The sequence below is a fragment of the Carassius carassius genome, chromosome 43 (genome assembly GCF_963082965.1).
Source record: "Carassius carassius chromosome 43, fCarCar2.1, whole genome shotgun sequence".
In the NCBI taxonomy this organism is placed as follows: Eukaryota; Metazoa; Chordata; class Actinopteri; order Cypriniformes; family Cyprinidae; genus Carassius; species Carassius carassius.
Genome location: NC_081797.1, coordinates 14,147,559 through 14,172,950, shown reverse-complemented (window position 1 = coordinate 14,172,950; position 25,392 = coordinate 14,147,559). Strand labels below are relative to the sequence as shown.

At 40.6% G+C, this 25,392-nt stretch overlaps 1 pseudogene; it reads right to left on the bottom strand.

The window, feature by feature from the left end:
- Positions 1-1,620: 1,620 nt before the first annotated feature.
- On the bottom strand, positions 1,621-5,378 carry LOC132124817 (ankyrin repeat and SOCS box protein 15-like; annotated as a pseudogene).
- Positions 5,379-25,392: the final 20,014 nt, after the last annotated feature.

Sequence of the window (25,392 nt, the reverse complement as noted above, 5' to 3'; positions counted from 1 at the left end):
TCCGACTCTGAATCTCTGAGGAGTTAAAACAATTGGAGCAGGTTGAAGCGAAATTCCGCAAAGTGGTGGCCTTCCACAAGTAAGTATTGATAACGCCTGCCTTAAATTAACTGCTCACAGAACTCACTCACTTTAGAATTAATTATACATTTAAAGACATATTTAACCATTTAAGGAAGCTGCAGACGTTCTTGCCCCAAGCTAGAAAACTTCTTGTGGAGACCTGAGATTTCCATGGTTTTTGGTTTTCCAAAAAGAACTCCCAGTACTTCAGCAGAGCCTCTCAGCTAAAAGTGCCTGTTGGCTGCTTGGCCATCTGGTCCTCTTGCCTTAGCCCAGTGGGTATGTTCATATCGGGTTCAATTTCAGCCATAACCTTTTCCAGATCCTGGATTTCCTCATTAGTCAGGGAGGCCAGAAGTTAATCTACATTGATGTCCTCATACTTGCCAAGCTGTTTATGGTACCCAAAGTTGCTCATACTTGTAACACCATATCTCCTTTGTGAGTATGAGTTTTTATGCTGCCTCGATACTTGAATGTGGGATTAGTGGAGGCTTCTGGACGTGTTAGATACACGGTTAGTAATTAGGAAGCTGGTGAAGGAACTTAAGTGGAGGAGGGTGCAGGACAGAGTATCTGCATATGATGTAGTGGTGAGACTTGTCAGCAGCTGTTGGCCAAAAATGCAAAAGAAACTGCCCCTTAGGGATACCACTAAAACTAAACTAATTTGTACTAAGTTGGAAGATTCAAGATGCATTAAGAATCTCATGTAACACCATTTAACCCCTATCAATGCCAACGGTTTTGAAGTTAATAAGTAGATACAAGTAGAGTGACCAAATAGATTGGATTTATTAAACTGCTACCTTTTATTCTTAGCTTGTCCTCTAAAGCAGCTCTGCAGATATCAGAAAACCTCTGGAGCTTTAGAATTGATATTACATATTTGTGCAGTAACTACTTTTACCAGATTCTTTTCAAATACACTGATTGTTGGAAATTTACCAGCATGCAATATTACAACATTTCTTTTAGGAACAATGTAAACTAGACAGTTCAGGGCCTCCAGAACCAATGAACCAAAGCTAATTGAATGTGTGTATAACCTAGCGAAGAGTACTCAAACATTGCACTGTCATGATATGCTCACATTTTTTCAAAAGCTATCCATCTGTAACCATCTCTATCAAATGAAATTATCAGATGTACTTGAGCAGGCACAGATAAGTATACAGTAAACTTTAAATGCATCTAATGTTTCTGAGAGTTTATCACAAGGTTAGGTGGTGAGTTTCTGATAATGCATAAGTCAAAGGTTTCTGCTTGACAGATTGCCGAACATGCTTGATGTAAACAGGGCATAAAGCTATAAATACAGTAGATATGACCTGCTTTAGTTACTTCAATTGTGACGATGCAGATCATTCTATAACCACAGTTTAGAAGCACTGGGGTGTGATATGCAATCTTATGTACATTGTAATAAACACAATAAATACCCCTGGTCTTTGTTGTGCATGTGCTGTATTAAAAGTTAAAATGAAAACAAATGGAAAATCTTTTTTTTTTTCACTAGTAGGTGGGAACTGAATGTAAAGCAGTCTTACGTCATAGAACAGGCATCAACATTTTTATTTTTATCTGATTAAACCATGTTTTTGTCAGCCAGAACATTATTTTATTGCACTAATAGCACCAAGACATTGCTTTGGAGGCAAAGTCCTTTGGAAGAGATGCAAAATTCACATAGTAATGTTCAATGTGAAGTGTTAAAAACACTTAACATTCACATTTTAAGTGTTTTGAACTCATGACATAGCGAAAGCTCTGGTCATGTCAACCTCATGTTAATTTGAATAAAACTCAAAGTGCTTTCTCCTTAACTTTTAGCCTGAGAGACCATCACTCCTGATACATGATTCGTCCATACAAATCATATTCTTTGTACATCAGGTAGCTTTTCAGTCCTGGTGGGAAAGGACCCGAGTTTATGGACTTTGGATCACCCAGCCTTAGTGGAGTCATCTCTCTCCTGATGGCAAGTCTGCATTGGTGTTACGAGGATTCCCTGAGAAAGTTTTTTTGTGTGTGTTATGTTGTTATCTTATCCAATTACATCCTTATTTTAGTAAGTATAGCTTAAGTGTTCATGCTAGAATTGTTTATGCTACTCACCCAATATTTCTGCAATTTCAGTCCACTCTTTATGCCTCTTTAGAACCATTTTCAGCTTGGAGCAGATAATAACATGATTGACATAGTCGAGGAGAACCCGCACAGCTCTTCCAGAGAACTGCACTAGCCAAGAGACGCTGATGAAATCACAAAACTACATGCAACAGATAAGGACAGAAGTAAAGATACATATACCACACACATTGATAAAAAAAACACATTTCATTCAGAGTTTAGTAAGCTTAAAATCCATTAGCTCTGTTCCAAAATCTAGTTAGTTACCTTGCTATCTACTGCTTATGATTTTTAGCATTTTACTGTTAGCATTTTGCTAAGCTAATGCTACAGCATTTTAGCAAAGAAGTGCGAAGATTGGGTGAAATTTGGAACACTTCATAGAAACTGACTGACTTAATACTGAGCTGGAGACTCGACTCGTGTTTGATTTCAGTAGCGTGTCCTATTAATATGTTGTTAAGATAAAGCTGTCAAAGTAGCATAAAGTCAGTTAAGCTGAATAAAAATACAAATATTGGGTAAAAATTCTAAAGTTTGGTTGGATACTTTTAAGTACTGAATGATGTCTACATAAATACATTTCTCTTGTTTTGTTCGCCATCTTGGGTTTATTATTAATGGAGTTTGAGAACAAATTATTAATGGAGTTTGAGAACAAACATCTAGAATGTGTATATATTGGCAACTTACTATGTTTTGGAACAGACATTTTGGGTGAACTTACTGGAACCTTCTCACTGGAATGTTCTGAGGAACGACCCAATGTTGAGTCATGAGGACAACAGAAGCATTTCTCTGCATCATAGCCACTATTTAACAGCAGTCCATCATCATATCATCCCTCAGGCAGTATTGTAAGGCAGTGGGAAACACTGTGTCGTTGACCTCTGTGAAGTAACAGTTCACATCTGCTTGGCTAGCCAGGAGAATCCTGACAATCTCATACCGCCCAGCTCTCACCGCCACTAGGAGGCAGTGCAGGGGATCCATGTCCGTTTTGGCTCCTGCGTTTAACAGCAACTGGACGCCGGTCACATCTCCATTGGAGACCGCAAAGTACAAAGCGGTCTTCCGCATATCTCCATATTTCTCAGAAACATTTGTGTCTAGAAGAGCGTTGACGTCGAAACCTCTGCCCACCAGGAGTTCCATGCATCGGACATGGCCTCCATCTGCAGCTGCATGAATTGGGCTCTGGCCTGAGAGACGGAGGGCTGTCCTTGTGGTTACTGGGATTAACATTCTTAAGGCGCTGTAAAGAGAACTAGATTTAAACATTAAAAGAGTGGTGGACTAGTTACTCCATAACCTTCAATGCAAATTTTAGGAGTTTGAGGTGAATTCCATTACATTTGTAGTATAAAGGCAAATCTTGCAAGGCTAATACTGTCGATTTCCAATTCCAAAGTCCAGTTTAATTTTAGTTATAAATCAGAGTGATGAAACTAGCAAAGGATAAGCATATTTTGTAAAACTTACAGGTAATTCCCTTTGTATGCTGCCCAGTGGATGGGAAGCTGTAAGGAAAGATTGGCGATGTTGGGATCAGCTCCATGTTGAAGTAAAAGTTCAATGCAGTCAGGATTGCCAGAGCCAGCAGTATCATGTAGCACACTGTCTCCATTCGGTGCTTGAGCATTTACATCACCACCTGTTGGTGTGGAGGACATCATGGTTTAGTGTTAATTTAATATAAATATGTAAATGTATAATGTGAATCTGTGTAAACAATTTTTTTTTAGGAACATTGGTTAAATAGTATTACCATAGTGAATAAGGATGTCCAGTGCCTCTGCTTGTCCATACTCTGCTGCAATCCCCATGGGCGTCACTCCATGCTCTTCTGTCTCCGACACGTTCCCTCCATGTTGCCGTAGCAGTGTAAGAATGTCAGTGCAGCCCACCTTGGCCGCCTCATGAATGGCAGTCCACTTTTTAGGGCAGGCTTGATTCACAGATGCCCCCCGTGATATAAGTGTAAAGGCGATTTCAACTGAGTTCTTACAGCTCATAAGACAGAACACAAGAACTTATTATGAAGGTACTAAAGACACTAAATAAATTTCAAATGAGACCTACCCAGTAATAAAGGAGATTCATTTTTGCTGTTTATTCTGTTGGGTGAAGCTGCGTGCTCAAGCAGAGTCCTAACAATCTCCACCAGCCCAGCTTGAGTCGCCAAAATCAGTGGCGTCTCTCCATCTGCGGTTTCCTCCTCTAAACTCAACCTGTAGGAACCTTTTCAACCAAACCACTGAGTGTTGTATGAATATATAAGACTTGAAACTTGAACTTAACACAGTTAATTTTAGTCATTTTGTTTTGTTCGTTTGGAAAATATACAAGCAACTGTTATTTTTAATGAGTCACTGAATTATTCACTCAACCAATTTGTTCAAAAACCATTATTAATTCAGGAACTTAAACAAGTTACTTTTATCAGTCATTGAATCATTTATGTAAATGATTTTTTTCCTGTTTCAATGCATTCAGTGTATTGCTCCGTGGCAATGGTTGATTCTGCTCTGACTTTGTTTGGGAATATTCTAACTGTAGGAGCAAAATAGGTCAAAGTATCTTGCAATATTGTGTCCAAAATGTATGTTACTCAGAATTAATCTGTTTTTTTTTTTTTTTTTTTTTTTTTTTTTTTTAATATAGCTCACCATAAGGTACCATCTCCAGCACCTGCACAGATTGCTGGACAGCAGCTCTATGAATTGGGTACCACCCCTTGCTATCCACCTCCGTGAATGCGGCAGGATAGTCCGACAGCTCCTGCAGAGCAAAGAGGTCACCTGTGGGGCCAGATGAAATTACTTTACATTTAGCTAATTATCATCATTTAACAACTTGGTTCAATAAAATAAAATGTGTATTTTTTTTTCTTTAATCTAATTGTTTTACAGCAAACATAAAATCTGCTGGGAATTTTACCTCGGAAAATTGCATCCAAGATCTTTTGATGTTCCACACTGGATTTATATGCAAGGTAGAAAAAGTGGATGTAATGTTTACTAAGATATGTTTGCTTTATTTCAAGATTCCAAAAAGCAACTTCTTATGTGAACATCGAACCTTCCGAGAGAGGCGATGTCTTTACATGACTCTTGAATGCTCAGTTGGATTGCAGCATCAAAAAGGTCATCATCCTCTTCTAGGTCACCTGATGGATCCATTTTCCTGGAGGTAAATAAAAACCTTTTATATGAACACGTGGCGAGCAATAAAATGATTTTATTGACATTATTTCTGATATGCGTTATAAAAGTCATCTTTGATGTCAAGTGTACTGTTTTAACCAACACCAGATTCTCAGAATAGTTTATTAATATGAGACTTTAGTCATATAACAGAAAGGTTGAAGTGACCAATCAGTTTCTATAAAGACACTTCTGCTGTAGTTAAGAGGAATTCACTTCGTCTGTCTTTCAAAGTAGCTGTTTTCACAGAAACACTTAAATTTTTACAGTCCTCACAGCTGAACAAGCAGATTTCAACATAAGCACAGCTGAAAACTGACCTTGCATTAGTTTTAAGGAAATGCTGAACTAGAGCATGCACAACCGACACTTGTCCACAACTTCCAGTGAATCATTCACACTTCACCGAACAGTAAACAAAGGCTCTAGTCTCACCTTGTGAAGTACAGTTCCAGTGAAATCACGCGTCTCTCACTACTGTGCTTTAGCTACTATCAGTCTGAACTTGAGTGCCCCCCCCACCCCTTTCCAATGCTCAAAACAGCAACAGACATGCATCTAAATTTGGCGTTCACCTGCTCTGGTCTTTGCCATGCACACCATTAAAGTCAAATGACCACATAATCACTTGATTTTTTTATGTGCATTAAAATACATATTTTTACACAGCTAGCAAATAAGCATTTGTTATTTGAATTAATAATTTACAAATTTACCATTGTTTTCACGTTAATACAGTACATCAAATAACAATTACTGCAATTACTCAAACTTTTTTTTATAACCTTCTATAAATGTAATTGACCCATACAGTGTGCAGCTACTGATATACTGTGTACAGTGCAGGCATAACTTTGCAGCTGGGGAAATCCCAGAGTCTTTGCATTATAGCCACCATGTGTTCAGTGAATAACTAGAGAAGACAATCTTGGAAAGTCAAATGCTTCAGTTGTCTTAATGTTTAATCTTTTTCAAGTATTGGGCAATGTGTTGGATTTCGGCCTACATGGTCAGAAAGGAATGAATAAAATAATAAAAACTGGACTTTACAAGGTTGGATTCTGAAATAATAACTACGAATGTGAGCATAAATACAAATTTGAGTTCAAATTAACAGCATGTTTATAAACTGTCTTTAAAATTTCAGGTTTGGTGATTATGAGTGAATGTCTATTATCCTACTCTTTCATCTCCAATTTTTTAAATACATTTTTAAACCAATGACAAAAATAGAGCTTTGTTCTGACTCTAGATGCATCTAGAAGGAGTTTAGAAGCTGAAACAGTATAAATGAAAATAAACTGTGGTAATAGCACACTGGCACTATCAAACTGACATATGAATGAAAGTACATTTTATATAATATCCAAGACCGTTGCAAAATCATTTTAATCACTGTACTATATAGGATTCACCATATTGCATTAATACAATTAGCATTATAAAATTTTATTTTTGTTCTAAAACTTAATCCAAACAGTACAAATTTGGTATATAAACAGTTATTGTGTAAAAACAATTGTTACATTAATTAATAATTTATATAACTGACAATAATGTACAGTACATAACACAATATGTACAATTCAGTGAAAGAAAATTCAGACAAAAAAACTTAATTTCATTATGTTTGTATTGATTAATTCAGATCATATTCCTTGTACAGCAGGTCATTTTTAATCGGAGGTGGAAAAGTATCCATTATAATGGTATTACAGAGTCTTTTAATGGTCATATGTTTTTTTGATTTCCAGATGAAAGAGGGGATGGAACAAATTCAAAAGCTATTAGTCTACTAGCTATTAGCTATTATTTATTCCCTGTGACTAGAGAACCATCAATCTGTTGCTAGAGAACAGGTACTATCTTTACATATGCATTTGGTCATTTTGAGACTGAGCTGTAGTTTGCAGAAGTTTCTTCACTTGACCCAGAATGAGACTTCCAAATGTCATAAAAAGACTGGCTGAACAGATTAATAATTACATGTGAACCCAGTGAACTCACTCTAGATGGTGTATATCTCTTCCCACTCCTTTTGTTTCTCCAGGATGGATCTCAGACATGAGCAGAGGGGGATGCAATTTCTTTGGAATCTGTTACTAAATAAATAAATGTTCGATTAAAGTATCTTTATTCTGTTCCAAAAGTGGACTGCAACCAGTGATTGCTATATTAAACAGAAAGAGACGAGCTACAGCCACCTGATGTGGGAAACAGTATCGCAAAAGTAACATAATCCATTACTTTCCATAAAAAATAACATAAGTTATTACTTTTTTTAGGGAGTAACTCAATATTGTAATGTATTACTTAATTTTGAAATACTTATTTCATTATAAGACACCAACCGAAAGTTGTTTATTTCCAATATTGAGGTGGTGCTTGAGGTATTTTGAGTGACAGTGACCAGTAAATATGCAACAAAGATTTAATTTTATGCAAGTGAGCAGGGACACAATGACTGCCAAGTGCCGACAGGACGAAGGACACTGGAAAAGACATTGTTCATGTCATGTTGCTAAGATGCCAAAATATATTATAAATATGTAAGATATTTTTGATGTAATCAGAGAGCTTTCTGACCCTGCATTGACGCAACACCTGCAACACAACTGACACGTTCAAGGCCCAGAAAGGTAGTGAGGACATTGTTAAAATAGTCCATGTGACAGCAGTGGTTCAAGCTTAATTTTATGAAATTACGAGAATGTATTTTGTGCACAAAGAAAACTAAAATAATTTAATTCAACAATTTCTTCTCTTTCATGTCCGTCTCTGCTGCGCATTTTCGGATTTCATCCAAAATATCTTAATTTGTGTTCTGAAGATTAACGAAGGTCTTGCGGGTTTGGAACGACATGAGAGTGAGTAATGACAGAATTTTCATTTCTGGGGGTGAACTGTTCCTTTAGTTACAGAGCTATCTTTGACCCTGTTTACATGGTATTAAAATGCATTTTTTTGTTAGTCTGATTACGCATGAACACCATTAAATACATGGGTAAAAAGGGTCTGAATCTACTTCGAAAATGTATTTGAACATCCACATCAGATCATTTCCTCTCTGCCTACTGATTTAATTCTTAAACATTACGAGATGTGTTGTTGAAGAGGGCCAATCAGATCAATTCGCGTGAACTGGAAGTTGCTTCCAACTTTATTTCAGTATGGTGATGAATTTCCAACTGAAATGGAAAATTGAGAACAATCTTTGTTCTCGTCCTCTCATCTCTAGCTTACAGCAAACTAACAGTTGGAGGGTGTGGTTAAGCATTTTCTTCCCAATTTGATGTCAAATGGTTGAAAGCAGACAAGAGACACATTAAAACTGCAGGTGTAAACTGGAATTATGAAGATCTGTTGTACTTGTGATTCGATCAACCAAAATTTGTCTTAATACCAGCTGTAAACAAGGCCTTTCTGTACATTTTGCAGTACTGAATAAAGAAGTATATTTACAGTCAGTATAATCAAGTATATTTGCTAGAACCTGTGATCTTCAATTACATTTTTAACTTGGCATAGTGCATTCTGGGACTCATGACGCTTCCTTGGAAATGATCTATGTATGATGCTTCCTTAGTTTACGTACAGTAGATGCATGTCCTTCCAAGCAAACCCCATGTTGAAATGGGAATTGTGGTGACAATGGAAACGTTTGCCTACATCATATCCATTATTAAGAAGTTATCGCATCATCTCCTCATCCTTCAGGTAGTATTGCAAGTCAGTGGGAAACAATGTGTCATTGATCTCTGTGAAGTAACAGTTCACATCTGCTTCGAGTGTCCAAGATAATCAAGGTCTTCATGATTACAGGCACGTATGTTGGGAAAAGTTGGAGCTAAACTCTGCAGGATGTTGGCCCTTCAGCACCAAGTTTAGGAATCCTAAGGGATCTTCAGAAGGGTCCTGAGGTTCTTCGGGGGGTTCAGCAAGTGTGGCAATCTGAGAAACCTCAAGTATCTTCATGTTTATGGTGATAGAACAGAAACAATATATTTGAAGGCATTGATACTTTACCTGTCTGGACTGCTGCCATCGGTTTCAAATGCTCATCACCGATGAAGCTTCAAGAATATAAATGATGAAAATTTCCATGAAATAGTCCGGAAAACATACATAAAAATAATCCATTTATCAGTCAGATGTTATGTGAACATACCTGTTTTTCAATATTGCAAATGCTTCACAATAAGACTCTTCAATGCTCAGCTTGAATGAGATAATCTGTGAATTCATCTATATTCATCTTGTCCCACTTAACATGCCTATCTAAAATTGTCTCAAATCAAAAAGCATCAGTGACTGAAGCTACTGGAGCTAATCGGAGCAAAGTTCAACAAAATGAGTTACATAAACCTTTCAGTAAGCATAACTGCAGGCTCACCTATGTGACTCATCAAGGTCAATTTTCTAACCATCAAGTTACATTCGCTTTTATATCTGACCATGACCTAATTACTTTGCCAGTGAAAAGCCAAGCAATAAATGCCATTCCATCAGATACAGATTGTTTCTATTGTAGTCACTCACTTTTAGGCAACACACACCTGAATAAAATGTTGTCATACTCTGGAAAGTGATATCACATGAGAGAATTCACTTTTCTATCATTTATTCAATGAAATGCCCTAAAATACCCTAATCTTAATCTAATTAGCATGCTGCAGCATTGTTTTTTTTTTCATTATTACAGAGGCATATCAGACACAGCAGGGGACAGGATCAAGTGATTTTTCAGTTGGGAAGTCATAATTCATTTCAGTGAAACGATTCAATAAACTGGTTCGAAAACAAGTGTAAATTATTTGGTAAATTTTTTGTTTTTATGTTCATTGTAAGGTTGGTACATTACAAACGTTTTATTAAATTATAGGTGTTATTGTTAATTTTGTTAATATGCAATAACAAAAATGCAGCATGTTATTTTTGGACAAGGTAGGCCTACCAGTACCATGTGTTTTGAATGTATAGTACCGTAGTAACAATAATTCTTTGGAGAACCCATTAAATACCATGGTACAGGGATATACTAATAATAAGTACGAATATATGAAGGTCAATTTTTAAGGGTAATTAATCAATTAACCATCTCTACAGTTTGTAAATGCTACGAATACAAACGCTTTGCGAATCGGTTCGACTGAATCTTTAAAAAAGAATCGGCTCAAGAGAATGACTCATTTGCGAATCGGACAGCCCTGTTTATCATAGCAGCCGTCAAACAATTTCAAGTCAGTGTAAACCTAAATAAAACGTTAATTAAAAATGTTGCCGTCAAATCTCCTGTAAAAATATCAGATGTAATCGTGTTATTATTGATCTGTATGTTTTAAGCGCTCGGCTGTGAGAAATTTGCCATGTCAGATCCGGAGAGTGAAACTGTGTGAGTCCTGAAGCCACGGAGCAAAGCATGTTACAAGAATTCATTCAGACAGAGACTGAAGTTCATGAAGACCACGATGATGCTGATGAATCCACGCACGAAATCAAAGTGGACGTCTGTACAGCCACAGACGTGCTTTTACAAGAAGAAAACCTCGCGGAATCAAATAAAGACCAATACGATATATCCCAACAAGGAAGTGAATCCAACCAGACGCTTTCATCCAGTCCTGCGCACCCCTTCAATGTCCCAACCGGGCTGGCGCACCCCCAAATCCCCACTTAAAAAACAACGCAAGCTTTCTTTTATTGCCATATAAAGAGTCATGTTTAATCATGCGCAAATTACCAGCACGCATGACAATAAAAACATCAACAAAGTTTCAATATAATGCAACAAAGCTACGCACAAGCTTCCACTTTTAAAGGGACGAGTGACAGACACAGGCTCAGTAACAGAAAGCACGGTTATTTTCAGCCGCGTAAAAGAAGAGCAATAGGCTATTGGCCTATTAAATGACCATGGAGCTAGCAGCAGCATCATCTCAACCCGCGGCCCGTCACCAATTCAATTATTATATATTTTTTTTCAGTTTTACAATTAATTTTTTTACATTAATTAAAAAATGTACTTACGAAATATGAGCTTTAGCCTAATGTTTTTTTTATGTTAAATTATTTTGTGTTTCATATATTATTTCAGACATGAGCAGACCTACTCACATAACATTACGCATTTAACGAACACATACAAGCCCCCACTTTGGCAGAATTCAATTCAAATAGTCATCAACATCAACAGCCATTGGTTCGGTAAAATTGAGCATCAGAATGGACAAATTTGCTTTTAAGGGAGAAAAAAAGAAATGTGGAAAATGCCAGCGAATGAACGCATAGAAAAAAGAATAGTCGCAGTATCAGTAGTGAAGGGAGAGGGCTGGATTTTCGGTTTGCCCCGCGACTTACTTGAAGAAGTTCAGGCAAATGGAAACACCATATATTACGCAGCAATCATCCTTAATTGAAGAAATGTGGCAAAACATCTCTGGAGAGGACCTCATATTATTAAATTCGAAAGTGCTTTCCATATTTGGATCAACATAGGCTACATTTGTGAACGCACATTTTCTGCAATGTTGCGCGTCAAGTCAAATCCTCACTCTCTCTTGGTCCCTTTCCTCCCGACTAACAACTTTATCATAAGATGTCCCACTTGACAGTTTCCCTAATTTAGGCCAGTTAAGCATATTTATAATATATATTATGGAATGAATGAAACGAGTTGGCACGCATATAGCCTAGCCTGCAGTACATAAAAGAAGAACAGTTTTCCATCGAAAACTAATAAATTATAGTTTTTTATTTAAAATAAAAGTGATTACAAACGAAATGTTCACTTAAAAAAACAGACCGCCATTACATTTTTCTTCTCGCGCACCCTCTGGTGGCAGCTCGCGTACCCCTGGGGGTGCACAATCCCTGCTCTACAGCAACTGGGGAAACATAATCTAGCCCAGTAATATAAACTAAAAAAAAAAAATAATACTGTGGTATTACCCTGGTTGTTTTGTGCATGGTTTCTTGACAATACCATGTTATCTAGCATCATGTTTTAGTTAGGCACTTAATTAAAAAAAATGTAGTATGCAAGTTACCATGTTAGTACCCTAGTATTCCTTGACATGGCTGGGAGCAGGGTTATAATCGTTAACTAAAAATATTTAAAACATCTTGTTAGTTCTTTTAAAGCAGAAAAGTGTAAATATTACGTAAAGAACATATAAATGTGTCTATTTTAAATAAATGCAAATACATAAAATAAAGAAACTGAAATAAAATAAAGTAAACAGAAATACAATATATATATATATAAATATATATATATATATATATATATATATATATATATATATATATATATATATATATATATATATATATATATATATATATATATAAAATAAAGTAAACAGAAATACAATATATATATATATATATATATATATATATATATATATATATATATATAATAACTGAAAAACACTAAATTAACTGAAATAACTGAAAAAAAACTGAAATTTGAAAAATAAATGTTCATTTAAAATATTAACACAATCTATAATGATATATAAACGATACCAAAATAAGTACCAAGTAAATTTGAGGGTATAATATTGTAATCATTCAGGACCATAGTTTAAAATAATAATAAATAAAAGGTATTACCATTAATTCCTCTAATATGCCATGGTACCATCTAATTGTTTTTGTAAAAAAATTAATATTCACCACATCCTGTTTTCCATTTAATATTTTGTATATTTATATGAATATTTATATTTCTAATGCATGTGGGTTTCTTGTTCCTCCAGTTAAGATCCTGCTGATGCCTGGGAGGCACATGATTACTGTGGCCTTCACATTGCCCTCACAATCCTAGATCTGAAAAAAAAACACTTGAGCTCAGAGCTGAGGGTCCCATCAGACAACATACCAATCACTCTAGATGGTAAGACACAAAACATACTCGAAAGTGTCCTTCACAGGAGAAATCATGGAAAAAAAATCAGACCTTTCTGAGAATAAAAGAATACACGCATACTGTAGAGGTGAATTCAGGTAAATCGGGACGGTTTTTTGCCATTAAGATGTCTTGGGAAAAAATGTCCCAAATATTATTACTTATAATGTTGGCAATTCTCAATATTGATGTTTAGTTATTTATTTTTAGAAAAAAGGGAGTATGATGACCTGACGCTGATGGACATTGGCGTGCAGCCTCATGGGATGGTCCAATTTGAGATGAGCTCGCTAGACCCAGAGACCAATCAAACACAGCAGGAGTACGACATGCCGCATGTCATCACTGTCAGGGTACAAACAAGGTTACAGCTGACTAGCGTATCATGAGGATAGACAAGCCTTTGTGACAAGTCTCTCGCTTGAAGACACAGACTCGTATCAGGACGTGGTGGTGGAGATCGAGAGAGCCACTCGAGGGAAGGAGTCTCTGGGAGGATACCGTCATAATGTGACCAAGGCGGAGTATCATCATGCTGCTGTCCAGACGAGGATGTTGAGATGTTCAGCAGGGATACACTATACACCCTATAAAATAGATAACTCCATTTAGCTGACGCTTTTATCCAAAGCAACTTACAATTGCTATATATGTCAGAGGTCGCACACCTCTGGAGCAACTAGGGGTTAAGTGTCTTGCTCAGGGACACATTGTCACTCACGGTGGATTTGAACCCAGGTCTCTCACACCAAAGGCATGTGTCTTATCCACTGCGCCAACACCACCCCAACTGCAGTCTTGGATGCTGATTTCCACTATGCTGAACCACTTAGTGAATGACACCTTACAATTAAATGGACAGAACTTTCATCTCTTTGCCTCAATTTTTATTTGCGTTAAATTAAAGGAACTAACATTAAGTGGATAAGTGGCATATAAAGCATATTAAAAGAGAGAGTATTAAAATCAATCTCGCAATGTGATTTACTATTGTTTGCGCCGGGGCCGGCCCGTGGCTTAGCGACTTAGGCAGTTGCCTAGTGCGCAAAATGACGGGGGGGTCGCCACAGGAAAGTTTTTTATTTATTTATTTGGTCTAAAATCTTGGAGCTTGGGCCGGCCCTGGTTTACGCTCTTAAAACTACTGGTATTTGTGCCATTATTTTACGCCCAAAAAACATGTCTTAAACTATTTTACTTGAGAGGTAAAAGCGAGAGGATTTTGTCCTCACATATTAATTTATTTGGAATGCCAGAAGAACACATCATCAGCCCAGAGACTTACAGCACTGCAGGAGAATATCACAGCAAGAGACTGAGAGCTGTACGTGTGTTTGCAGGGTTGAGAGGAAACTGTGTTCATTCTGGGCTTTCGCTGTTCATGACAAATGCTTGTATGTGTGTTTATTTTCCTCAGGTCATTACACTACAGTCATAATGTCAGGCGCTGGCTAGCCAAGTGTTTCACAGACAGCTTGAGACAGGCTAAAGAGAAAGCATCTGGCATTGCTAGAAAAGGAAAAGGGAAGGAAGAAAGAGGAGGAAGAGCAGCAGATCAGAGATGAATATCACCGCAGGATGAAGGCAGACTTTGATCTGCTTTGTAATGGCTTGAAAAGTGAGTAAGTAAGTGTTTGTGGAGTAGCTAACTATAGGTAGCAATGCTACTAACTTAAAGGTGACAAGTACATTTTCCACACCACTTAACTTACTGCAGGAACTGAAAAATAATGTTTTTTTTTAATAACAGGTCTTTCTGAAAATCTGTGAACCACTGAGTCCTCAAATGACTTATATTTGACTCTGCACAGTAAACTGTATTTTAACTTTGAAAAAAAAAACTGTCAGCTTTAACTACAATTTTAAGTAGGATGTCAATAGATTAGCTGCTCTCATAATAGCTTTTGCAAGCTACTGCTTTTTTGGACTTATTATATGTTTGCGTGCAGCTCAATAGGTGGGTTCAGTCGGTTCATGCAAATGAACTGGCTATAATAAATTATTGACATCCATTTCAGTCCCTTCACAGACTGACCTCTTTTTCTGAAGTAAAATATATTTTAAATATTGTAGACCATTTATCTTTATACATATTATATATTTGGGGCTTCGTTTTTTTTTTTTTCTTTTTAAATAAAGTAATACTTTTATGCAGCAACGATACATTAGATTGATAAAAAAAGGGAGAGTAAAGACATTTATAATGTTACAAAAAATTATATTTCAAATAAATGTTTTTTTCCCCCTGACTTTCTCTTCATAAGAACAATTCTGAAAATAAAATAAAAATTATATCCACAAAATTATTAAGCAGCATATTGATAATAATAAGAAATGTTTATTGAGCAGCAAATCAGCATATCAGAGTGATTTCTGAAGAATCACGTGACACTGAAGACTGGAGTAACGATACAGAAAATTCAGATTTTTATCACAGGAATAAATTACATTTAGGAATATATTAGAACAGAAAGCAGTTATTTTCAATTGCAATAATATTTCACAATATTAGGGTTCCTACTGTGTTTTTCAATTAAATAAATGCCGCCTTGTTGAGCATAAAAGAATTTTATATATATATATATATATATATATATATATATATATATATATATATATATATATATATATATATATACTAATATATATTCTATATATATATACTATTTATCTTACTGACTCTAATCTTTTTAACTTATTGTTTTTGGAATTAATTTACCTGTGATATCCAGTGGCAAATTAAATAATATAATCTGATATTTATATAATTATTAAAAATAATTTTTTTTATGTTTTTCTTTCTTTTTTTAAATTGCTTTGCTGTATATGACTACATTACAGTTGGTATGATATATTTAGTGAGATGGAGACATGTATGTATTGTAATGTGTGCAGTGATTTGGATATAAGTTAGTATGATGGTTTTCGTTCTTTATCTCTGTGTGTCAGTGTCACAAGGTGACGATCTTTAGGGGCGGAACCAAAATTCGGGAAGTTTGGTTCCGCCCGGAAGTGTTTCCGCCCGGACCGGAAAAACAGAACACCGGAACTTCCGGTAGCGCCGTAAGAAGGAAAATCAGGGAATTCGATGCACCTGTGCCTAGTTAGGGACAGCGGTTGGTGATTGGAGGATACGCTGGACAAGGCAGTACTTAAGGCCAAGTTATTTCACAGTCTAGGAAGCTCTCTTTGGTGTGTGTGAAGCACTGGGTTGTGCCCGTCTTGGTACGCTGCTGGTAGCTGTCTAACTCTCTCTCTCCCTCAGGCTGGAATTGTATGATTGTGAAGACATCGCGAACCTTAAAGGTTGAGAAGTGAACAGATTATACGGCGAACTGAGACGACGTGAAAAAGGGGATTGGAAGTGGCATTGATGTGAGTACTAAGAGCCAGTCGAAAGTGCCCTGTATATTGACCTGGCGTTGTGTAGATCTCTCCAGGAGGAGGAGGGTGGCCCTACCCCTAATATAGTGGGGTGGGAGAGCCGAAGGAATACTTATTGAAGTAGTCGCAACGACGACATCACTAGCTAGGCCGCATATTCCATCGCCAGATCCGAACCAAGCGAAGTGAAGGAAGACGGGTGTCCTTTCCGTACACTGAGTGTGGTGGGTGAGTCTTCGTGCTGTGAAAACCTATAATTTTGACGTGGTGTTGTATATTGCTGTGGGCTGCTGTGTATTGCCGTGTGTCCTGTCAGATAAACCCCCGCCTTCACGCACTTCGGTGTGGGAGGACAAGGAGATTGCTGGTCCTGGCCTAGTTCAGTACAGTATATGTTGTGAGCGTGCTTCAGATCTCCGGAGATAGCACGGTACGCTGTGTCCAGCCCAGAGGTGAAAGCCATCCAAAGCAGAGTAACTGTGTTTTGTGTCTAAGTTGATACCTGTGGAGAGGAAAGGAAAGAGAGTGAGTAACACAAGGAGAAACAGAGGAAACCTGTACTTACAGTGCGCTGTGTTCAGCCCAGAGGTGAGAGCCATTCAAAGCAAACTAACGGTGCTATTGTGCCCAAGTTGATATCTGTGGAGAGAAAAGGAGAGAGAGGGAATAACACGAGGAGGAATAGAGCGAACCCTGTACTTACAGTACGCTGTGTCCAGCCCAGAGGTGAGAGCCATTCAAAGCAAACTAACTGTGCTATTGTGCCCAAGTTGATACCTGTGGAGAGAAAAGGAGAGAGAGTGAATAACACGAGGAGGAATAGAGCGAACCCTGTACTTACAGTACGCTGTGTCCAGCCCAGAGGTGAGAGCCATTCTAAGCAAACTAACTGTGCTATTGTGCCCAAGTTGATACCTGTGGAGAGGAAAGGAGAGAGAGAGTGAATAACACGAGGAGGAATAGAGCGAACCCTGTACTTACAGTACGCTGTGTCCAGCCCAGAGGTGAGAGCTATTCAAAGCAAACTAACTGTGCTATTGTGCCCAAGTTGATACCTGTGGAGAGAAAAGGAGAGAGAGTGAATAACACGAGGAGGAATAGAGCGAACCCTGTACTTACAGTACGCTGTGTCCAGCCCAGAGGTGAGAGCCATTCAAAGCAAACTAACTGTGCTATTGTGCCCAAGTTGATACCTGTGGAGAGGAAAGGAGAGAGAGAGTGAATAACACGAGGAGGAATAGAGCGAACCCTGTACTTACAGTACGCTGTGTCCAGCCCAGAGGTGAGAGCTATTCAAAGCAAACTAACTGTGCTATTGTGCCCAAGTTGATACCTGTGGAGAGAAAAGGAGAGAGAGTGGGTAACACGAGGAGAGACTGAGGGAACCTGTACTTACGCCGCTGCCTGTGGAGAAAGAGAAAGCGAGTGAGCACCCAAGGAACGAACTGTGTGAACCAGTACTTACTGTGAGCTGTAATCAGCGAAGAGGTGAGAGCAAAACCAAGCTGAACTAACTGTGCCTGTGTGTCCCAGCCGCTGCCTGTGGAGAAAGAGAAAGCGAGTGAGCACCCAAGGAACGAACTGTGTGAACCAGTACTTACTGTGAGCTGTAATCAGCGAAGAGGTGAGAGCAAAACCAAGCTGAACTAACTGTGCCTGTGTGTCCCAGCCGTTGCCTGTGGAGAAAGAGAAAGAGCGTGAGCACCCAAGGAACGAACTGGGTGAATCAGTACTTACTGTGAGCTGTAATCAGCGAAGAGCCGCTGCCTGTGGAGGAAGAGAAAGAGAGTGGGCACCTCGAGAACGAACTGAGTGAACCAGTACTTACCGTGAGCTGTATTCAGCGAAGAGGAGGAAGAAGGAGGGCGCTACGGATACCTAAGACTCAGGCCGGGGCCCGAGCCCCACGCCCCGGATCCCCGTGGCCCCCTTGCTCCCTGACCTCTTCCCGGCCATAGCCCATCTGGAGGGCCGAGTCAGAGTTTAGTTTTAATTGCCCTTTCCCTATTCCCTAAGCTATTTTTAAATATTTAAATAAAGATTGTTTTATCACTTACTTGTTCTCGTGTTGCTTGGCCATTGGGTCGGGTTTGGGGACCTCCTCGAGGTGGAAGTTGAGAAGGGGTGTGGCTTAGTTAAAGCATAGCCAGCCCCTGGGTGTGACAGATTTGGCGTAGTCGGCAGGGTTTCCACCTCGAGTTGAGTAACCAAGGTCGTCCAATGACCGACAACGCGGGGCTTTCAGCCCAACCCCGTGCCATGCCCGTTTTTATGGGGAGCCCCTGGATTCAAAAATATGGGGGGACAGAATCCGAGGTACGATTGTCTGAATGGAAGGCTGAACTTTTGAAAGATGTCCGCGATCAGATGTCTGAACTGTCTAAAGCCCTCGTAGGAGAATTGCGCCAAGGACGGGCGCGGGAGGAACCACGGCCGGCGCCCCGAGACCGAGTGTACTCAGAGGGAGGCCGAGAGCCGTTCAGGCGCCCGAACCACTTTAACCGGCCCCGTTTCGAATGGGACGAGCAAGGGCGACCCATCTGCAACCGCTGTGGCAAACCAGGTCACTATAGCCGCCAGTGTGGGCCCCGCAGGGCGTCAGAAGGGGGTTTTTAGGTCGGCCGGCCACTGTGGGTCGTGTGGCCGGGACCCCTCGAGAAGACCCTGGAAGAGGATATGGCTCTAGGAGCCAGATGATTGGGCGTAGCCCCGTGGCGAAGGTGAGAGTGTGCGGCAAGGAGATTCTTCTTTTGGCCCGGGCTAGAGGCATCGGTGCATGCCCTAATTCAAGCTTGCCCGAGATGCATATTGTTTAAGTCCAGACGGGAGGTCCGAGCGCCAATGGTACCCATCCATGCGAAGGCCCCCCTTCATATCATGGCTATGGACTTCTTGACACTGGGCCGACCACGAGATCGCTACCAGAACATCTTGGTAATAACGGATTTGTTCACAAAGTACGCTTGGGCTATCCCCACCCTCGACCAGACTGCAACCACCACCGCTACAGTTTTATGGCGGGCCGTCTTCCAGACGTTCGGATGCCCGGAGTTTCTGCACTCCGATCAAGGAGCCAACTTTGAGTCCAGGGTAATTAGAGAACTATGCCAGTTGTACGGTTGCACGAAAACTCACACCACTTCGTATCATCCTCAGGGGAACGGCGGCTGTGAGAGATTCAATCAGACCCTATTGGGGCTGCTGGGGACCTTGGACCAACAACGGCAGGACGATTGGGTGAGTGCCTTGCCAAACCTCCTACAGGCCTATAACAACAGTATACATAGTACTACGGGTTACGCTCCCACTTACCTGATGTTTGGCAGACACATACGAATGCCTACTGACCTGGTCCTAGGAGTGATAGCCGACCAAGAGGAAGCAAGTGTAACGGAGTGGGTGGGGCGCCATCACCAGCGCTTGCATTTCGCCTACGAGCAGGTGTCGAAAAGGATACAGACGGCAGGAGAGAAAAGTAAGCGGTTGTATGATCGGACTGCTAGAGAAGCCCCTCTACTGCCAGGAGAGAGGGTGTTGGTGAGAGATAATCGGCGGCAGGGGAAGGGGAAACTGAGTGACCGTTGGGAGGCCACCCCTTATGTAGTCTGCCGGCAGCAGAGGTCGGGGCAGCCGGTCTATACCATCCGGCCAGAAGGGAAGTCAGGCCCCGACCGTGTGGTGCACCGGAACATGATTCGCCCATGCCCTAACTACCCTGAAGCCGTGGAAGAAGTCCCCACGGAACCTGTACCAGCGGCCCCCTGGATTGAAGGTTGGGCTGTGGTACCAGGGAGACCCGTGGTGGCACCACCCCCGATCGCCCCGAGAGAACCAGAAGCAGCCCCTGAACAAGCTGAGCCCGATTCACCAGTGAGACGATCCCAGCGAGAGAACCGAGGCCGACCCCCTGCCCGCTATGGGGAGTGGACAGCCCGAGGACGTTCTAGGGACTAGAACGGATTGGCGGGGGAGGATGTCACAAGGTGACGATCTTTAGGGGCGGAACCAAAATTCGGGAAGTTTGGTTCCGCCCGGAAGTGTTTCCGCCCGGACCGGAAAAACAGAACACCGGAACTTCCGGTAGCGCCGTAAGAAGGAAAATCAGGGAATTCGATGCACCTGTGCCTAGTTAGGGACAGCGGTTGGTGATTGGAGGATACGCTGGACAAGGCAGTACTTAAGGCCAAGTTATTTCACAGTCTAGGAAGCTCTCTTTGGTGTGTGTGAAGCACTGGGTTGTGCCCGTCTTGGTACGCTGCTGGTAGCTGTCTAACTCTCTCTCTCCCTCAGGCTGGAATTGTATGATTGTGAAGACATCGCGAACCTTAAAGGTTGAGAAGTGAACAGATTATACGGCGAACTGAGACGACGTGAAAAAGGGGATTGGAAGTGGCATTGATGTGAGTACTAAGAGCCAGTCGAAAGTGCCCTGTATATTGACCTGGCGTTGTGTAGATCTCTCCAGGAGGAGGAGGGTGGCCCTACCCCTAATATAGTGGGGTGGGAGAGCCGAAGGAATACTTATTGAAGTAGTCGCAACGACGACATCACTAGCTAGGCCGCATATTCCATCGCCAGATCCGAACCAAGCGAAGTGAAGGAAGACGGGTGTCCTTTCCGTACACTGAGTGTGGTGGGTGAGTCTTCGTGCTGTGAAAACCTATAATTTTGACGTGGTGTTGTATATTGCTGTGGGCTGCTGTGTATTGCCGTGTGTCCTGTCAGATAAACCCCCGCCTTCACGCACTTCGGTGTGGGAGGACAAGGAGATTGCTGGTCCTGGCCTAGTTCAGTACAGTATATGTTGTGAGCGTGCTTCAGATCTCCGGAGATAGCACGGTACGCTGTGTCCAGCCCAGAGGTGAAAGCCATCCAAAGCAGAGTAACTGTGTTTTGTGTCTAAGTTGATACCTGTGGAGAGGAAAGGAAAGAGAGTGAGTAACACAAGGAGAAACAGAGGAAACCTGTACTTACAGTGCGCTGTGTTCAGCCCAGAGGTGAGAGCCATTCAAAGCAAACTAACGGTGCTATTGTGCCCAAGTTGATATCTGTGGAGAGAAAAGGAGAGAGAGGGAATAACACGAGGAGGAATAGAGCGAACCCTGTACTTACAGTACGCTGTGTCCAGCCCAGAGGTGAGAGCCATTCAAAGCAAACTAACTGTGCTATTGTGCCCAAGTTGATACCTGTGGAGAGAAAAGGAGAGAGAGTGAATAACACGAGGAGGAATAGAGCGAACCCTGTACTTACAGTACGCTGTGTCCAGCCCAGAGGTGAGAGCCATTCTAAGCAAACTAACTGTGCTATTGTGCCCAAGTTGATACCTGTGGAGAGGAAAGGAGAGAGAGAGTGAATAACACGAGGAGGAATAGAGCGAACCCTGTACTTACAGTACGCTGTGTCCAGCCCAGAGGTGAGAGCTATTCAAAGCAAACTAACTGTGCTATTGTGCCCAAGTTGATACCTGTGGAGAGAAAAGGAGAGAGAGTGAATAACACGAGGAGGAATAGAGCGAACCCTGTACTTACAGTACGCTGTGTCCAGCCCAGAGGTGAGAGCCATTCAAAGCAAACTAACTGTGCTATTGTGCCCAAGTTGATACCTGTGGAGAGGAAAGGAGAGAGAGAGTGAATAACACGAGGAGGAATAGAGCGAACCCTGTACTTACAGTACGCTGTGTCCAGCCCAGAGGTGAGAGCTATTCAAAGCAAACTAACTGTGCTATTGTGCCCAAGTTGATACCTGTGGAGAGAAAAGGAGAGAGAGTGGGTAACACGAGGAGAGACTGAGGGAACCTGTACTTACGCCGCTGCCTGTGGAGAAAGAGAAAGCGAGTGAGCACCCAAGGAACGAACTGTGTGAACCAGTACTTACTGTGAGCTGTAATCAGCGAAGAGGTGAGAGCAAAACCAAGCTGAACTAACTGTGCCTGTGTGTCCCAGCCGCTGCCTGTGGAGAAAGAGAAAGCGAGTGAGCACCCAAGGAACGAACTGTGTGAACCAGTACTTACTGTGAGCTGTAATCAGCGAAGAGGTGAGAGCAAAACCAAGCTGAACTAACTGTGCCTGTGTGTCCCAGCCGTTGCCTGTGGAGAAAGAGAAAGAGCGTGAGCACCCAAGGAACGAACTGGGTGAATCAGTACTTACTGTGAGCTGTAATCAGCGAAGAGCCGCTGCCTGTGGAGGAAGAGAAAGAGAGTGGGCACCTCGAGAACGAACTGAGTGAACCAGTACTTACCGTGAGCTGTATTCAGCGAAGAGGAGGAAGAAGGAGGGCGCTACGGATACCTAAGACTCAGGCCGGGGCCCGAGCCCCACGCCCCGGATCCCCGTGGCCCCCTTGCTCCCTGACCTCTTCCCGGCCATAGCCCATCTGGAGGGCCGAGTCAGAGTTTAGTTTTAATTGCCCTTTCCCTATTCCCTAAGCTATTTTTAAATATTTAAATAAAGATTGTTTTATCACTTACTTGTTCTCGTGTTGCTTGGCCATTGGGTCGGGTTTGGGGACCTCCTCGAGGTGGAAGTTGAGAAGGGGTGTGGCTTAGTTAAAGCATAGCCAGCCCCTGGGTGTGACATCAGAATGGAGGTAGAGGAAGTGGAACACATCAATGTCACTTTATCTGGTGCGGAAAGAAAGGCAGCGCTGTGCGCTCTACTGGAGCAAGAATCCCAGTTCATCTCCTCCATAGAACAGCACAGAATGTCTGCAGGCATGAGGAACCAGGATAAGGCCATACAAGCCTTCCTCAACAAGGTGTCTTATCTATGCTAATCGGCTGTCTCGTCATGAGCATGCACTATTGCTTAGAGCGAAACCTTTGCTTGTTCACAGTGCATAAAAGAGAAATTCTAAGATTAAATTCTGCATTAAAACATCTAAAATGGATTTAAAATGGATTTCAATTTTTATAAATGATGAATCTGCATGGCAGGAGATTAATTTGATTTAGAATTTTGAAGATTGCTGATACATAACTCTTCTCCATTGTGTCCTTCACCTAATGTTGCTCGAGTAGAAATGTCAGTGTAATAAAATACAGTGAACGTCACTTTGTGACAAGGAGCTAATGATAACTAACTGATAATATGCTAGATCAAAAGTCAGAACAGACTTTTTATGTATTATGTTACCTCCTCTGTAGCAGTGGTTTTTGAACAGTTTTTGCTTCATGACCCAGACTTTACATTGGGTATAAGTAAACAAAAATGTCCTTGAAATGTATTAATGAATTTAATACATTTTATATTAATATATGAATTTATAAATTAATTGCATAGGTGCATTCTATATATTATTCTATATATTATTGGGAAGGTGACACAGATGGATACAAAGTTAACCCTCAGAGGCGAGGAGCTGTGAGACATGTACAGGAGCATCACCCAGGCTCAGTTCACAAAGGACGAACATCTAGAGGTGCTCCTCACTCTCAAACACACCCTAACAGTCGGTTCCTAATTTATAGTCCAAACCATGGTCAAAATATAAAATCTTTTCTAGAAGCATGTACAGGTGCATCTCAATAAATAAGTCTTGGAAAAGTTCATTTATTCAAATTGTGAAACTCGTGTATTAAATTCATTGCACACAGACTGAAGTAGTTTTAAGTCTTTGGTTCTTTTAATTATGATGATTTTGGCTCACATTTAACAAAAATCTCAACAAATTAGAATACCCTCTGGAAAGTATGTTCATTAACTGTACATGTACTCAATAGTTGGTAGGGGCTCCTTTTGCTTTAATTACTGTCTCAATTCAGCGTGGCATGGAGGTGATCAGTTTTTGGCACAGCTGAGGTTGTATGGAAGCCCAGGTTTCTTTGACAGTGGTCTTCAGCTCATCTGCATTTTTTGGTCTCTTGTTTCTCATGTTCCTCTTGACAATACCCCATAGATTATCTCTGGGGTTCAGGTCTGGTGAGTTGCTGGTTAGTCAAGCACACCAACACCATGGTCATTTAACCAACTTTTGGTGCTTTTGGAAGTGTGGGCAGGTGCCAAATCTTGCTGGAAAATGAAATCAGCATCTTTAAAAAGCTGGTCAGCAGAAGGAAGCATGAAGTGCTCCAAGATTTCTTGGTAAACGCGTGCAGTGACTTTGGTTTTCAAAAAACACAATTAACCAACGCCATAGTTAAATTAAGTTTTTTTTTTTTTTTTGCACACAGAAATTATTGACACTATTGGTCTTGTGATTTTAACATGGCTGCCACCAACCAGGATGGACCACGTTAAAGTAGAATAAAACAACTTTTTCTATGTTTTTTTTAACAATCTGTTTTCGAGATGTAACTCTATAGAACAGTAATACAACAATATTGTAGTTATATCTTTTTACACGTGAAAGCAGTAACAAACAGAAAAAGAAAAAAACTTTTTTTAAGTTATCGAAAAACTGCAGTTGTCTGTTCAATTTAATGCTAGTCTACATTATTTAAACATATCAGTCAATTGTGCTATAATTTTTTTGGTGGGGAACTCGGGAATAAAATCGCATAGTCCATCTTTAAGAGGAATAGAACACCAAGTTCATGCTGTGTTCAAGACATCCCCTGTCCTCATTAGGAGCAGGATCTGTGGTACCTGGTGGATGTGCTGTGGGGGGCTCAGTAGGCTCTGAGCGGCTGAAAAAAAGACCTTCATGATTTACTGCTGGTCCAGTGGGAGAAGCATTTGGACTGGAGCCTATGGAACT